The sequence below is a fragment of the Vulpes vulpes genome, chromosome 8 (assembly GCF_048418805.1).
Source record: "Vulpes vulpes isolate BD-2025 chromosome 8, VulVul3, whole genome shotgun sequence".
Taxonomy (NCBI): domain Eukaryota; kingdom Metazoa; phylum Chordata; class Mammalia; order Carnivora; family Canidae; genus Vulpes; species Vulpes vulpes.
In genome coordinates this window covers 108140910-108156677 of record NC_132787.1, presented here as the reverse complement: position 1 = coordinate 108156677, position 15768 = coordinate 108140910, and the positions used below count along the sequence as shown (strand labels likewise).

The 15768-nt window shown below is 52.5% G+C and overlaps 1 long non-coding RNA gene across 2 annotated transcripts in view; it reads left to right on the top strand.

Annotated features, from left to right (window-relative positions):
• The first annotated feature begins 3916 nt into the window (after positions 1-3916).
• Positions 3917-15768, top strand: part of LOC112927744 (uncharacterized) — a 75608-nt gene continuing 63756 nt past the window's right edge. For both annotated transcript variants that reach the window (XR_012003254.1, XR_012003255.1), the window contains exon 1: positions 3917-4193. This is a non-coding gene — a long non-coding RNA (uncharacterized lncRNA). The remainder of the gene's footprint in view (positions 4194-15768) is intronic.

Here is a 15768-nt window from a genome sequence, read left to right as displayed (position 1 = left end):
AACCACTCAGAGTACCCTTGTGCACCCGCTACCCCTGTGGGACTATCTTTCCAATCTAGATGATATTGTCAGGGCTACTGTGGCTTGTAACAAACCACCCCAAAGCACGACAACATTTATTTTGCTTGCAAATCTGCAACGTGGGCAGGACTTGGTAGGAATAATCCTCCTCTGTTCCACCGAGCCACAGTCGGGGTGACTCGAAGGCTGGACTCCTTGAAAAGCTCATGCACACTCACAGGTCTGGTGACTAATGTGGCCCCTGGCCACGAACTCGGCTGGGCTGTCCGCTGGGCCTCGCCGTATCTCCTGATTCAATACGGCGGCTGGCTGCATGACTGGGCCTCAACCTGGGGAGAAGCAAGCAGAGTGTCCTTGTCTTGAGGCCCTTGTCCCATGAGTCACACGGTGCCTCTTCTGCTACCTTCCCTTAGAAATGCGTCGCTAATTCCAACTCATACCAACAGGAGGTGAATCAGACTCCACGTTTTATGAACTGAGTATCAAAGAACTTATGAGCATGTGCTGAAATCACCATGAATATCCCCCTAATCTGTGTGCTCCCACCCAAGAGCCCCGTGGCCTGCCTTACTTCCATGATAATACTCTTCCTCATTTCTCATTTTGTGTCTTAGCTCTTCTAGATTGTTAGCTACGTGAGATGGTACCAATTTTGCCCGGTATCATATTACCAGCGTGCAGCAGCACTCTGCCTAAATATTTATTGCAAGAATAAATAACGCTTTATTGGCCCCATTTGTTTGCTGGGATTTTCTCCGACTCCTACTGCCTAAAGGCAGCGATTGGATCTTCTACAGCTTCATAATCCATGCACTGGGCACGGTAGTGTCCGACCCAGAGCAGAAACAATAGTTATTTGCGAAAGGAATCAATCAATATGTGAACGGACGATAGATAATGTTTGTTGGCTGGGAATACGTGTGTATTTGCCCATGCAGGTGTTTTCGAAAGACTTTTTCATTTGCTAACCTTGGTGACAACAGACAATTATTTTATTGTGGCTTTATATTCAGGGCTAGGAAAGTACTAAAAAAAAAAAAAAAAAGTGTCCAGGATATTCATTAAATTTCCTAACAAGTAAATGAAGGAATGGATTTGTAGTTTGCCCTTTTATATATAAATACATGAAAATATATCAGTTGTTCCATGGCTGCTTGTTATGCTACGTCGAATGCATTCTATCATAATGTGATTATTTCTCTAACAATTTTTTTTTTTTTAACATTAGCTCTAACCCAGTAATCAGAGCAGGGCAGCGTTTTTTCAAGCGAGGTTGATTTTGCCCCCAGGAGGCGTTTGGCAAAGTCTGGAGATGGCTCTGGTTTTCTCAACGGGGAGGATGCTACTGGAATCTAGTGAGTGGAAGCCGGGCGCTATGGGCGCTCAGGACGGCCCTGGCCCACCCAGAGGAGAGATCCCTGGTCATCCGTCTCAACAGGGCAGAGGTCAGATGAGGAAGACACAGCTTTGTCCCTCAGGGAACCACGGAAAAGTAGGTGTGTGAAGGAGCGATCACATCAGGTGGCTTGGTCATGATGCCAGAGGTGTGTGGACCAAACAGAAATGGGGCAGGTTGGGATGTAGCCTAATGAGCCTAATGAGCAGCCTAATGAGTCTTAGCTGACCTGGACTCACTGTTACACAAGAAGGAGCCTGTGTGGAGTCCTAGGAGGACACTTAGCAATACCCAGTACCCCAGGATGGACTGGAAGGAGGTGAAGGTCCTGGCGCACAGGACCTTCTGGGGGCTGGAGAAGATGCTCGGCATGGCCCCCTGCGTGCCGGATGCACCTCACCAGGTATTTGATGTAACGAACAACTAGGGGTGGGAAGCGGGGGCTTTCGTTGTTACTGTCGTTCTTTTCCCTTCTTTTCTGTCCTTCAGCACAAACCTCCGAGGCTGGCAGTGGACTGTGTCTGTCCTGGGGAGCTGGGCACACCCTCCTCTCTGTTCACCTGCATCTCCTTTCTCCTCCTGTGCTCCCGTGGCATGGAAGGTGGGCTGTCTGGTGACTGTCCCTTGGCTCCAAGCCCACCCTTCCACCCTGCTCTGTGTTACTGGCGCTGCACCTGGACCCGGGCTGCTGGGCGTGAGGCCTCATCCACAGGGGCCACGGCGGGGACCCCCCAGAGTGCTGGCGGCAGGAGGATGCTTGCCTCCTAGGTTGGTCCTCATCTGCTGTTGTTGCTGTCATTTATCATCCATCGGTGTAGGACATCCATCATCTATCTATCTATCTATCTATCTATCTATCTATCTATCTATCATCTATCTAATTCATACGGCAATAAATGTTTTGAGGTCCTTACTCACAAGCTGTTGATGAAGTTCATGTACCAATACCCTCCTGGAGATCCCAGTTACACAAGAAAACAGAATGTCTGGGGAGCAAAAGGCAGACCTCCTCCTCCTCCCACGTCAAGCCTCACCCCAGTTTCTCAGTCCTGTTGGAAAGCCTCCTTTTCCTCTGTGATCTGTGTGATGAATGACTCCCGCTCTTCACGTGGGCTTGCAGCAGGAATTCCGGGGTTCCCGTCCGTCCTGGACTCGCCACTGATTACATCTATTGCTTCAGTCAAGTTGAATAAGCTTTCTACGTTAGTGTTGGCCTGTTTGATGATTGGGGCCGTTTTAAATGGTTATTTAATGGAAAGCACTTTTCCGTGGTATCCTGAAACACAGCAGTTAACAGAGGAAAGGGACTTTACAGAAGTCCCCGTGTACGGTAAATGCTCAGGAAAATGGTTTTGTTTTTGTCTTGCGAAGGCCAGCCCCCGCCTCCTAAACACAGACGTGTGGCTGTATCTTCACAAGCGTCAGCAGAGCCCCCTCTGGGTGAGACTTGGGCTCTCGAGCTTGTGCGAGAGACGTGCACACAACTCAGAGATCTGTGGCCCCCGACCCGTGGGCCCAGCACCACTCTAGGTGGTTTTGCAAGAAGCAGCGACCCATTTGGTCCTTAGAGGAGCCGCATCAGCCCAGGGACAGGCTCCCTTGTCCCATCTTGTAGATGAAGAGGCCGAGGCATCGTCTTCTCTGACTTTTGTCCGAATCACGGAGCTAGAAGGGGCAGGGCTGGGAGTCCAAGCCCGGGAATCCTCAGTGAATCCAAAGACCACCCCGTCCAAAAACTGCTAGTAGAGAGCTTTTCTCTTCCCGGCTCTAGAAATGAAGGACTAGCGGGTGGTGACGCCAGAAGTGACGCCGGCGCTCAGGGAGCCTAAGTGCTTGCAAGCCTGGCAGGGGCGTGACGCCCGGGAACCAGGCACTTGCACAAATCCGCACAGCTCGGCGAGTGTCAGGTTTGGGACTGGAACCGGGGTCTCTCTGGCGTCAATCCTGTGCTCTTTCCTCCGTCCCTTCCATTCCCCTCACGACATAATCCATAGCCTAACCTGCATTATTAATTTCCTATGCGATTACATTTTTTTTTTTTAAATATCCATGTCTCCCCAGTCAACCATATCCTTTCCATATGGAGTTGCGAGTCCTATAAATTAAATGAGAACAACATGTCACACAGGAACGAAGGAGTGCTTGTTGGATTTTTTTTTTTTTTTAAGAACACGATGACTTCGACCTGTAGGTATTTATGGAAAAACACTAGAATATTTACAAATGTCTTAATGCTGAAACTGCATTTTAATTGGCCTCACAAAAGAAAAGGACTTCAGCAGAAGCCCTGGGATTAATAATTACTCTGCTGAAAATGATGAATCCTTGGGCAGCATCTTTTGCAAGGGTTGGGTTTGTAAGCCCCTGCAAGGCTGGGGCCCTGGCAGACAGAAGCCCGGGGCGGCGGAGCAGTGGCATCGCAGGAGGAGCATCGCAGAGAGACACGAGGGCTCTGAGCTTGGGGACGAGACAGTTAAAGCCTCCCCGTGCGAGCCAGTTATATCACACAACGCCGGTGCCAGGTCAGCAGTCTGGCTGGAGCTCGGACGTGGCTGGCTGTGCCAGGCGGTGCCAGGCGCCCCGGGGAGCCCTGAAGAGGGTTCCCCAAAGGGGATTCGTTCTGCAGCCCGGAGGATGCTTTGACGACTGCCTCCCGCGAGGAAACAGGGGCTGCATGGCTGCTTCGCAGACAAGCCTGTTGGAGCACGGACCTCCCCGGCTGGGAGCCCACTGCTGCTGTGACAAAGGCAGCCCGGCTGGCTGAGAACCTGGGCAGGTGAGGGGAGCCGGGGCCGCTGCTGCCCGGGGTCCGGCCTCGGCGGTGGGCGTGGGGCAGCCTGTCTGCCCGGCGAGGTGCTGCTCCCAGACAGATTGATTGCTGCATGCTTTTCGCCGCTTCCCTAATTTCTTTCCAAGGAGCACGAGTGGGCTGATCGCGCACTTTGTTCAGGAAGCCACCTCTAAAATCCGGGAGACGCTTTCCAAGAGCATCGAGCGGGTGGGGGATTCGAGCTCCGAGGCTCCTGGGTGACAGCAGCAGAGGGGCCTGATTAGCAAGTCCCCAGAGGTGGTTTCTCGCAGCTTCTCAGCATCCACACGGGGCTGGTGAGCACGGAGCGCGTCAGGGCGCCTGGCCGGCTGAGTTCAAATTCAGAGGCTGCCCTGCAGTGAGCAGGAAGCCGTGTGGTGTTGGGGGAGCCGCGTGACCCTGGGGCGGGTCGGCCCCTTTTCGGAAAAGCTGGTTAAATACTTGCTGCGACAGGTTTGAGCTGCTCCGGGCACAGATCTGTGTCCTGTTTACCTTTGTTGGCTGAGTCCTCGGCGCGGGGTCTGGTGCTCAGCATGTCTACACACGGTCCACCCACTGACCGTGGTTTGGGACAGAAAAAAAATGACAGAAAAATATGGGTGCAAACTTGGAAGAGACATGAAATTTAAGCTCTAGCCTCAGGGGAGCTGTTAGCCTCTCAGAGCATTTTAGAAAGGGCAGGGCACAGTCTTGTGCGGTGATGGGTACGGGAGTGAGTTAGGTCCCAACCACCATTAGGTTAATGTGGGTGCTGGAGCAGGTGCTGTGGCCCCGGAGGCCTGAGGGAGCTTTGGGTGAATCGAGACCCCACAGGCAGGTCTGAGGCACCGACAGCAGATGGGAGGGAGCCCGGGGCTGTGGGATGAGGGCATTTCGGGAACAGTCTGGCCGAATGGGTCTCAGGGGCTGACTGGCTGTGAAGACCGTGACCTACACCCGGGTTGGGGTCCACCTCTGCATGTCCGATCCACTGGGTAGGCTCTGGCTCTAGGTCCTGGTCATGATGAGGCAAATATTCTGGTGTCCAAAACCAGAAGATTCATCCAAATTGTGCCTCCAACCGAACTCTCGGAAAAGCAAAGAGGACTCACTTTCCATAAAATCACTTTAACGTCTCCTCTGTGCCTTCACGGTTACATTCAGGATTCTTCCGAGGACCGTCTGGGCTGATTCCAGCCCAGTCGTGTCTGTTCTCTTGCCCTGTGTGCGCCCCCAACCCCCCCAACCCCCCAACCCCCCAACCCCAGCTTCCTTTCCAGAGACTTCCAGCTTCATGCTTCACACAGCAGGTGCTCACTGCTCGGATTTTCGTCCTGGCTCCCTAATGTCATCCTCCCGTCTCTGGGCTGAACCTTCGGCCTGTAGCACCCACTCCGGCCAAATGAATATACGACCTCTACTCATTGCGTTAGACTCAGTTTAGCTGTAGTTTCTTCCCCAAAGCATCCTGGGGCGCCCAGCCTTACCCTGAAAGCTGCCTGTTTTATTTATATTACAGAGAATTGTATTATCATGGCCCGCACCCTCCCCCCACCCCAACCTGGGAGGCGGGAGCTGTGCCTCCCCAAGTCCGGGACATGGTAGGAGAGCCCTGGCCTGCTGCAGCAGAGCAAGGGAGCATCTGTGCTCTGGAGGAGGCTCCCGGGCCCCCGAGAGCTGTGTGGTCCTTCACGGGCCTGGCCCACAGCCTCTGAGACTAAGTGCAACAGGTACAGGGGGCGGCTGAGGGGGGGGAGCTACCCTGCAGCCCCGAGCAGGCCCCTGTCCCCAGAGGGCTCCAGGCCGAGGCTCAGGGTGGCACTCACCCCGACCCGCACATACTCTGCAACATAGTCACATCCTCTCTAGTTTCCTTTGCAACCTTGCTTTGCTCTCACGTGATCGCGCGCTGCAAGGACGCTCCGAGAGTTTGCAGACAGGCCTAAGGCTTTCCCTTGGCCCCAGAACCCAAGTCCCTCGGTGCAGAGACAGTCCCCGGGGGACCTGTACGCTCAGCACCCAGCCTGACCCTCCCTGCTGCATGCACGCCGCCGCCCTGGCACCCGCACCTGCTGGGTGCACCCTGCGACCCGTTGTGTGGAGTGGGGGTGCCCTGGGAAGACAAGGCTGGGGTGCAGACAAGCTGCGCGTGTGTCTGAATCTTTGCACCAGGACCAATGCGTCTCAGACTGCTTCAGACAAGGAAGGGAATTTGTTGGGTCAGGAGACCAAAAGGGTCAAAATGTGGTTTTGCTTCTGTGCCAGCTGGACACTGGGGTTCAGTGAGGTCCACAGAAGTCAGTGGGCATTTATGTTTGGCTTGTTTTTTTTTTAATATTTTCTGTTTCTCAAGCCCACTTGCTCTTTTCTGGGTTGATTTTATCCACGAAGAAGCATTCCCTGTGAGGGGCACAGATGATACTTCAGATAGTTCTTCTTCTTCTTCTTCTTCTTCTTCTCCTCCTCCTCCTCCTCCTTCCTTCTCCTCCTCCTCCTTCTCCTTCTCCTCCTCCTCCTCCTCCTCCTCCTCCTCCTCCTTCTTCTTCTTCTTCTTCTTCTTCTTCTTCTTCTTCTTCTTCTTCTTCTTTTCTTCTTTTTTAATGTGTTTATCTGAGAGACAGAGATAGGGTGAGAGAGCGACCAGGGCAGGGGGAGGGTCGGGGCAGAGGGAGAAGCAGGTTCTCCGCAAAGCAGAGAGCCTGACTCTGGGCTGGATCCCAGGACCCCGGGATCACGACCTGAGCCAAAGGCAGATGCCCAACCGACTGAGCCACCCCGGCACCCCGATTCCTCCAACAGTTCTGATGGGTAAACTCCGTGATGAGAGTCCTCCTTCCCCAGAGTCCAAGAAAAATCCTAGTGTCTTTTTTTTGGGGGGGGGGGCATGTGGCTCTCATGGCCATTCCTCGGTGTGGCCGGGGTGGAGGGAGTGCGGTGTTTGAGGGGCCGCCCCCGGTCCGGTCTGTCCCCACAGGGGCCGTGCTGAGAAGCACTTCCACACCGACTCCGGAGGTGGCCGTCACAGGCTGTCAGAGCAAGAAGGGAGCTTAGCAGTTACCTGCTTAGCTTCCTTCAGTTCAATTTCTTAGGGGCGAAGGGGCTGTGAAAGTGTGACGCATCTGATGATCACGGCTTCGAGAACAAAGGAAAAGATGAACCTAAAAGCCATGCGTCGTCCCCAGTGTACAGATAGGACGTCTCATTCATGATTTCCCCAATCAAAAAGTTTTCTACACAGTTTCAAGCGTATGTATATTATATTTTAAAGTCTTAACTTCTTACCATCATCCTTGTCTCGTGTCACTCAAAATTTTTACGAACTGTACTTAAACGGCAGCACGACCTTCCCAGACACGAGCATTCACCTTCATCTAGAATGCTTTGGCCTAGAATCAATCACTTTTTATAGGTGAGGAAATTAAGACGGCAAGAAGGGAGTAATTTTTCCAGATTTGTAGCGGCCCTGAGACGAGCTGCTGGGTCCTTTGATCCTGGTCCTCGAGGTTTCATCTGCCTGTGGTGTTTACCTTCACGTCTGCTAGGGGAATGAAGGGTTTGTGTATTTATTTATTATTTTGTTTTGCGACTTTGGGAACGGGTGGGGAGACATTGCAACGTTGCAGAGACACATCTTCACTGAGGAAAAGGACTCCCCACCACCACCCCCCTGCCGGATCTGCAGAGACTGATGGGCTCCGAGCAAGGCGGCGTCCTGCAGGGGCCTGACTGGTGGCAGGTAGAAGACAGCATCTAATGGGGGCGGCGAGCCTGGAGTTTTCTCAATTTTGTAAAGGCGGGGGCTCTCTTCAAACGCGTGCTCTTCCTAGGGCAGCGTGTGTGCGGGAAGGCTCTAAGTCTCGCTTCTGCCTCCATCGTTTCATTCATCTACCAGATGTTTGTTGTACACCTGCTCCAGGTCAGGCACTATTCTAAGCACGGAGAACAAAACCGTGGAAAATAAGTAAGGGCTGTGCTCTTGGGGAGCTCGTATGCCACCACGGTGGGGGCGTGGGATGGAAAATTAGACAAAGAATCAAAGGAAAATGAAGAGTATCAGATGCTGATGAACAGGGAGCAGGAAATCAAAATGGGGGGCTCTGATAAGGACCAGGGGGTTGATTTCGGACCAAGCTGTCAGGAAAGGCTACTTAGGATGTGAACGCTGGGTCGAGGAGAGGCGAGAGTCAGTGCCAAGGTCCTGGGGTGGCCTCTGTAGGTCTGGATGGGGGTGTAGAAGGAAGGCAAAGCCAGCCTGGCCTAAGGAGGGGACAGTGGATCAGGAGTTTGGTTTTGGTAAAATTGAGGGGCTGCCAGGAAGTTTTGGAGCCGAGCTGGGCCGTGATGATCTGATTCATGTTTGGAAGATCACACGGGCTTCTGAGGGAGAAGGGATCTTGCGGGTCAGGAATGGAAGCAGGGATTCTGGTGGATGGTCAGACGTGAAAGGGTGGCCCCCTGAATTGAGGGAGGAGAAGCATCTGGGACTGACCTGTTGTGGAGGCCACAGGAGTGGGTGAATGGAGCCGAGCGTGGGATGGGGAGCGGTGGTGTGTTTAGGGTACAAGGAGTCTCAAAGGCCATCCCTACAATGTTTAACACTCATGAAAACCTAAGACCTTATTTATCGCAGTCCCCCACTTTTCTACTTTACTCTGGAAGAAAAATGTGGCCACGTGGAAGAAATTCAGATTCCAATAGTCCCACGTTCTTCAGGTCGCCTGCAACCCCAGAAATGCTCCTTGTGGGTTGCTCCTCGGCCACAGTGAGGGAGTTGGCTCTGCTTCTCTACAAATGAGGCAGGGGGCCCAGATACTCCATCCCTGGTGCACAAGGGCTTGGGAGAGGTTACATGGGCTCTCAACCATCTGTGGCGTTTGCGTGCAGGGGGCATGAGACCTGCTGCCAGAATAATCCGTGAGCCATTGCCCTCATGTGCAGAGTGGACGTATCCTGTCACTGTGTGGACCAGGCACTTTGTGATCTGACTGGTCCTGGGCATGAGCCTGCACATATCCCCCCCAACCTTCAGGCCTAGGTCCTCAGACCCCCACCCGTCGGCCACGGGATGACCTGTAAACAAGCAGCTAGATGCATGAGGGGCTCAGGTCAAGGAAGGCCAGGAAGTGACCTAGGAGCCCCCACGTGGGCTGAGTCAGTGAGAAGTCCATTTTAGCAAACCTCCTCCAGGGTGGCTCCCAGCACCGGGCAGGGGAGGGTGCCAGCCTGTGAGACCAGGTCGTGTGTTAGACACAGTTTGAGGGGGACCCTAACATTACAGTGCTGAGACTGGCGGCCTTTGGCCTGAGTCACTGCCTGCCCCTGCCCCTGCCCCCGACTCGGACCTAGCCTCCTTTCCCGGATCCCCAATGTCAGGCCTCCACCTGGACGTCCTCCCTCCTCCTCCGGGCTCTGGGCCCACGCCCTGGTGCTCGGAGAGCTGACGTTGTCCTGCTCCCTGCTGCAGAGAGTCTCTTCCTCCTCTGAATTCTACAGCATTGTTTATTTATCCTCTCTGTTGCACACATTTCTACCATCTAAGGTTGGAGGACACTTGCTGGTATACAAAGCAAACATTTGCACGCACCACAAAGAGAAAGCACAGCGTGTCGTCTTTACAGCCAGGGGCTCCGTGTCAGGCACGAGGCCACAGTGGGGGAATTTGAAGATGAGCCCGGGGGTCTCTGCGGCTCATGGTTTTTGGTGCGTGGGCATCCACCACACAGGCTCTAGTTCTTTGTCGGTATTTTACAACAAGAGATTCAAAGAGGCGGCCTAAATGCTTTTGTGGAATGTTCCGTCATAGAATTAGAAACCCATTAAACATAGACTGTGCCACGGCAATATTGATTTCAACACCAAAGCCAAAGCCAGGATGAGCGGACGCAGTGTGTTCGGGACTGGAACAGGATGTGAGCTTAGAGAGAGAGATGCTGTGGTCATGTCTAAGGTGAAGATGCTCTCGGGTCATCCCACCTCAGTTCAAACAACATCAGCACTAAGTGAAAGACATTTTTCTATGTCTGGAACATTTGTCATGTAACTAAGATCAAGCTTATGGAGTAGGGCAATTCATACTTGGCTTGTTTTAAAGTTTTATTCTAAGAATGACAATTTCAAATATTAAATATTCATGACGGCGTCTTTCATTTTTAAAGTGATTTTTATTGGGCATTTATGTTGTGTTCCTGTATCTTTGTTTTGCGTTTTTTATTATCAAATATTTGTATTAGGTGGAGATCATTTTTTTCTTGTTATTGGAATATCTGCTCTTTCCCATCATATGAGTTCATCGTAATAAATCATGTGTTTACTGTAATACATATTTAACAGAAAGTCTCTCTTAATATAACCCCCAATCACAGAAAACGGATTCGCTATGTATTATTTTGGACGTTCATTGAAAACCACATGAATACAGTGTTGCAAAAAAAGAAAAATACAGAATAAATTATGGTTTCAGGAATACTTTAGTTTTCCTAGAAATTACATACCTCTTTCCTGAATCCATAAGATTTACGTCCCACGGGAATTTGGAAGCACTAAAATGTACTCGTGCCACAGAGCGAGGGATCTGTTACAAACCCAAGAGCTGACAGCTGCGGGAGCGTGGGGGCGAGACCCAGTGGTGTCGCCTGAGGTCCGCGGTGAGGGGATACTAGAGACGATGTGTAATTTAAGACGGGTTTTGAAGGACCAGTAGTTGCTCATTAGGCGGAAAAGAAGAGAAGGATGTTCCATCCTGTGCACCCTGCACAAGCACAAAAGCCTGAACAACAACAACAAAAAGAAAAAGTGCAGCACAAAACAGTAGAAATGAGAAGTAAAAACAACCGTCCGTGCAGTGTTTCACGACTCTCAGGCCTAGAGGGAGGGTCACAGTGATAAGCGTGGAGGAAACAAGGAGGGTGGGCAAAGCCATCAGAACAGCGTTTGAGGCCTCGCTCCGCTCCGTTGTCTCCCACGCAGGGTCTCCTCCTCTTCCCAGGCCCAACCCCGCCCTCCTGCTCACACCTCCTCCAGGAAGCCCCCTGGCTCTCCAGCTCCCAGGGGTCCATTCTTCTCAAACATCTTAGCACGTCCTCCTCATCTGAGTGCTGCGCTGTCTCCTGCAGCCCAAAACTGCCACTGGAAGTGTGGTCCTCAGACCAGCAGATAGGCATCGCCTAGGAGCTGGATGGAAATGCAGATTCTCAGGCTCTGAGACTTAACGGAATCACAGCCCACCGTCTCGTAAGATTCTTGGGTGACTTGAAAGCACGTGGAAGTTGGGGAAGCTCTGGGCCAGCCCCCACCCCACCCCACCCCCCCTCTCCTTTCCTGGGTAAAGCGGATCCAGGCACAGGCAGGGCGGGGGGGCTGCCAGGGACTCCGGGACATGGATGGGCTGCTATCCGGTGTAGACGGTGACACAGGAATTGCCTGGGGGCTACTGATGCTGCACCTCTTTCTCAGAGATCTGATGGGAATGGCCTACACAAACATGAACTTTTAGTTTCCAGATGACTCTAATGTGCAGCCAGGGTGGACCTACCTCCTTGTTGCCATAGCACAGAATGTTCTCATTCCCAAGTGGATCAAAGGATGAGGAGCCCATCCCGGATGGCCTGGTCCTGCAGCAGCGGGGTGGAGGGTATCAAAGGCCCCAGAGCCCATGGGTCTCTGGGGTCCCTCTGGTGGAAGCCAGGCCCAGCCAATAGCTTCTAAGGGGATTCACCTCTCCAGGAACAGTCCTCAGGCATGGCAGGAATGACCATTTTCCCTCTGTGTAAGGACCCCAGCCCCGTGGGTGCAGGAAGCCCACCCGAGGACTAGGGCAGTTGGCTGGGAGCTGTGGCCTGGGTGGCAAGCGGGAGGCCCCCCAGGTCAATTACTGGGGAGGGCTCTGCTTCCCAGAGTCACAGCTGCTTTCCTTGGGAGATCAGGTCCCTGTGGCCTGGCCCTGCCTCTTGCGCCTCGGCTTCGCCATTCTCTGTCTCACGCACGTGTGGCACTTTTCTTCCTTGGGCTGTTTTCACGCACCTCTGCCGGCTTAGGCGGCTGACCCTTATCATCCCACTGTAGTTGGAGGCCCAAACGCATGAAATGCCTTCACTGTCTGTCAGGATGTCTCTCTCCACCCAGTCTGGGCTCACCATTCTTCCTCTGTGCCACCAAATCTCCCGGTTGCACCCTGGATGAGGCTTTCAGTGCACTCCTCGAAACTGCTTGTCGCCATGCCTCCCTCCCCTAACCTATGTGCTCCTCACCATCTTGGTGGTGTCTGCACCAGCTCTGCAGCATCTGTACCAGCTCTGCAGCATATGCAGTGCCCCTAAGAGTACCTGCACCACCTCTGCAGCATCTGCACCAGCTCTGCAGCATCTGCACCAGCTCTGCAGCATCTGCAGTGCCCCTAAGAGTACCTGCACCAGCTCTGCAGCATCTGCACCAGCTCTGCAGCATCTGCACCAGCTCTGCAGCATCTGCACCACTTCTGCAGTATGTGCACCATCTGTACAGCATCCACACCGCCTATGCAGCATCTACACAAGCTCTGCAGTATCTGCACCACCTCCGAGCATCTGCAGTTGTCCCTACAGCACCACCTCCGCAGCATCTGCACCATCTGTACTGTAGCCTCATCGTCTCTGTCCTACTGCGTGTGGTTTCTGGGACCTGGTATCCTCCTGGCAACTTGTCCAACCTTTAGGAAGGAAATGCTGCACACCCTGGAAACCTACGTAGGACTTTTGCTGACGTCCAGCTAGTCCCCTCTGAGCTGTATCCAATGACTTCGTCTTGGTCCATGCTCCAATTCGGAAAGTTCCTCGTTATGGAAAAGCAAACCCTAAAGCAGAGTCGGCCACCTGCAGCCCACGGGCCCACTCTACTCCCTGCTTATCTCTGTAACTCCAGTCTCCCCGGAATACACCTACACCCATCTATTTAGTGCCATTCCTTGTGCAGATGCAACAAGTGTGTGTATGCCGCTGCCACTATTATTTTTAAAGAGATATGCTCTGTATCCTGCCCGATGCTTCACTCAGCTTTTGCTCCTGGATGGCAGGGTAGACGCTGTTAGAAATAATGGAGCGGGACATGGGAGGATGGAGGGTTAAAGCAGATGGTGTAAGTGGCTGGGGGACGCTGGGCACAGAGACCGCCTCTGTACGCCCAGTGCAGGGCTGCGAGCTGCGGAGGCTGGCTGCCGTGCCTCACCGTGCTCACACAATTGTCAGATTTATAGGAAAATGTTCAAAGCGCAAAACTAGAACAGTGTCAGGAGTCTGAGACTCAAGAACGAGTAAGTCAGCGTGGGGCTGCGAACTGCCCCGAAAGCTGAGCGTCTGTGTTGTACACTTTTAACAAATTTGTATGGAAATCCTTTTCATTTTATTATATCACTTTCTTCCTTCTTCAGAAGAGCAAACATCATAAATTGTCTTATAGCTCGGGGGTATTTTCAGGGTTCTGCAGGGAGGTTTTCTGCTATTCCAAATAGCCCAAGGCGACCACATCTTTTGAATTTACATATTAATTTCAGTGTTTCTCAATGTTTTATCCTTTCTCCCCCTCAGTCAGTTGTCAGTTTCTTTTTTTCCCCCCGTTATCAGTGCATTTCCCTATAATAGCTGTGTTTCTCAGTGCAGATATTCTTCACCCAATCTGGAGAACGTTAGGACTCTGATACTAAAGCTGGTTATACCCGCCTATAAGCTAAGAACACCGGTGAGGATTTCGAGCTGTCCCCAGGGAGCTGAACTGGCTTTTGTAGCTTCCCCTTCAACTGATACAAAGAGGTTTTGTGGGCTGATTTCCCTTTTTGTACCTTACTGTCATTCATTTTCTTACATTGTGGCCAGTGTCCATTTTGCTAAGAGGGGACTTTGCTAAAAGGCTACGCTCTGACCATGTGAAGCATTTCGGCTGCAACACGGAGTATTTCAGTCTATAAAATGGCACAGAATATCCAGATTCAATTTAATTGTCCAAATACTTGATTAATCAAGTAACATGCATTAAGCCCCTCGATGTCCAAGCCATCGTGTGGGCCACTAACGGGGACCCAGGAAGAGTGGGGGTTCATAGCCCTCCGTCCAAGACAAAGGCTTGATTCCCTCGACTGAGAGGCCATCCAGGCTTTTTTGATGAGACCCTTCTGGGTAGCTGGACAAGTTCTGTAAGAACACACTTCTCTTTTTCTTTCTTTTTGTGAGATTTTATTTATTTATCTGAGAGAGAGAAAGAGAGAGAGAGAGCACAAGCAGGGGGAGGAGGAGAGGGAGACGCAGACTCCTCACAGAGCAGAGAGCCCAACACGGGACTTGATCCCAGGACTCCGGGATCATGACCTGAGCCCAAGGCAGATGCTTTACCAACTGAGTCACCCAGATGCCCCTCTCTTTTTCATTTAAAAATAAGGCAAAAGGCAATCTCTATGTAGGCCCATTAGTTACAATCCTGTGTGATATTTTAGCTATAAAACGTCTGTGCTCGTTAGGGCAAACAGAACATCATGACTAGACTCTTCTCTGAAGCCCTATAGCTGGATGCTTTATGGATTTGTTTGTCTGTTTGTTTTTTGCATTGAATTTGTAAAATGGGTGTTTGGATGCCCTTGAGCACCGTGCCCCTCTTACTGAATTAAAGACTCTGCCTCCTTCAGTTTGTGAACTCGGTGTGCATATTATTTCTGTGCCAAAAGGCGAAGGCGATGGGCTCCTGTAACCCTGCACCTGAGGAGAGAAAAGTGGTCCCTGAGAGACGTGGTCCCTTTGGCACAGAGGTAGCAGAGTCAAGTAGCCTTGGGCCAGGCAACTGGCACAAAGGAGAGAAGCCGGCCAGGGACCGCGCCGCAGGGAGCACCTGCCCTGTTCAGAGCACCTGTTGAGGGCTCGTGGTGTAGGGTTCCACAGGAAGCCGGAGGCGTGGAATCGAGCATGGACTCCCCGGCTTTGAAAGCCCTGTGCACACCACGGAAGACCTTGTGTCTGTGAGCTGGAGGTGTCAGGGGCCCCCCAGGTTTGGCACATCTGCCTCGTACCATTAGCAGAGCGCAGCTGTCTCTCACTGGGAACCCCCCTGCCCCAAATCCAAACCTGGCACTATTCTCTGGGGTTGGCTTAGCGGTCTGAAAATAAATGCATAAAATCCGTTTGACCGGGATGTCTTTGGGAGCTGGGCCACACCGGTTTTCCTCAGATCTCCCCACTCCCCGTGGCCTTGCACTAGTCCACACATGCCCGTGGACAGTCCCCGCCGGCCCCTTGGAGACGGTCACATTTTTAACCATGTCTACAGACAGACCCACATGCTAATCTCGTGTCTTTGGGGGCTTTCCTCCTATCTCACTGGAGACCTAAAACAGAAGATCGGATGACTAAGCTGAACCAAAAAATGTCCTCAGTGACATCTCGGGGCCCAGCGGCGCAGCGGGGCCGTGTGGCCTGGCTCCGCTTCCCTCCCGCGGGGTCTCTGGCTCTGGTCTGTGGCCCACGGTTAGCTGTGACGTGAGGGACACAGTACACAGGGGACCCGCCAGAGTGGCCGACGTCTAACAGGAGCGCGAGACATGGAAGCCAAG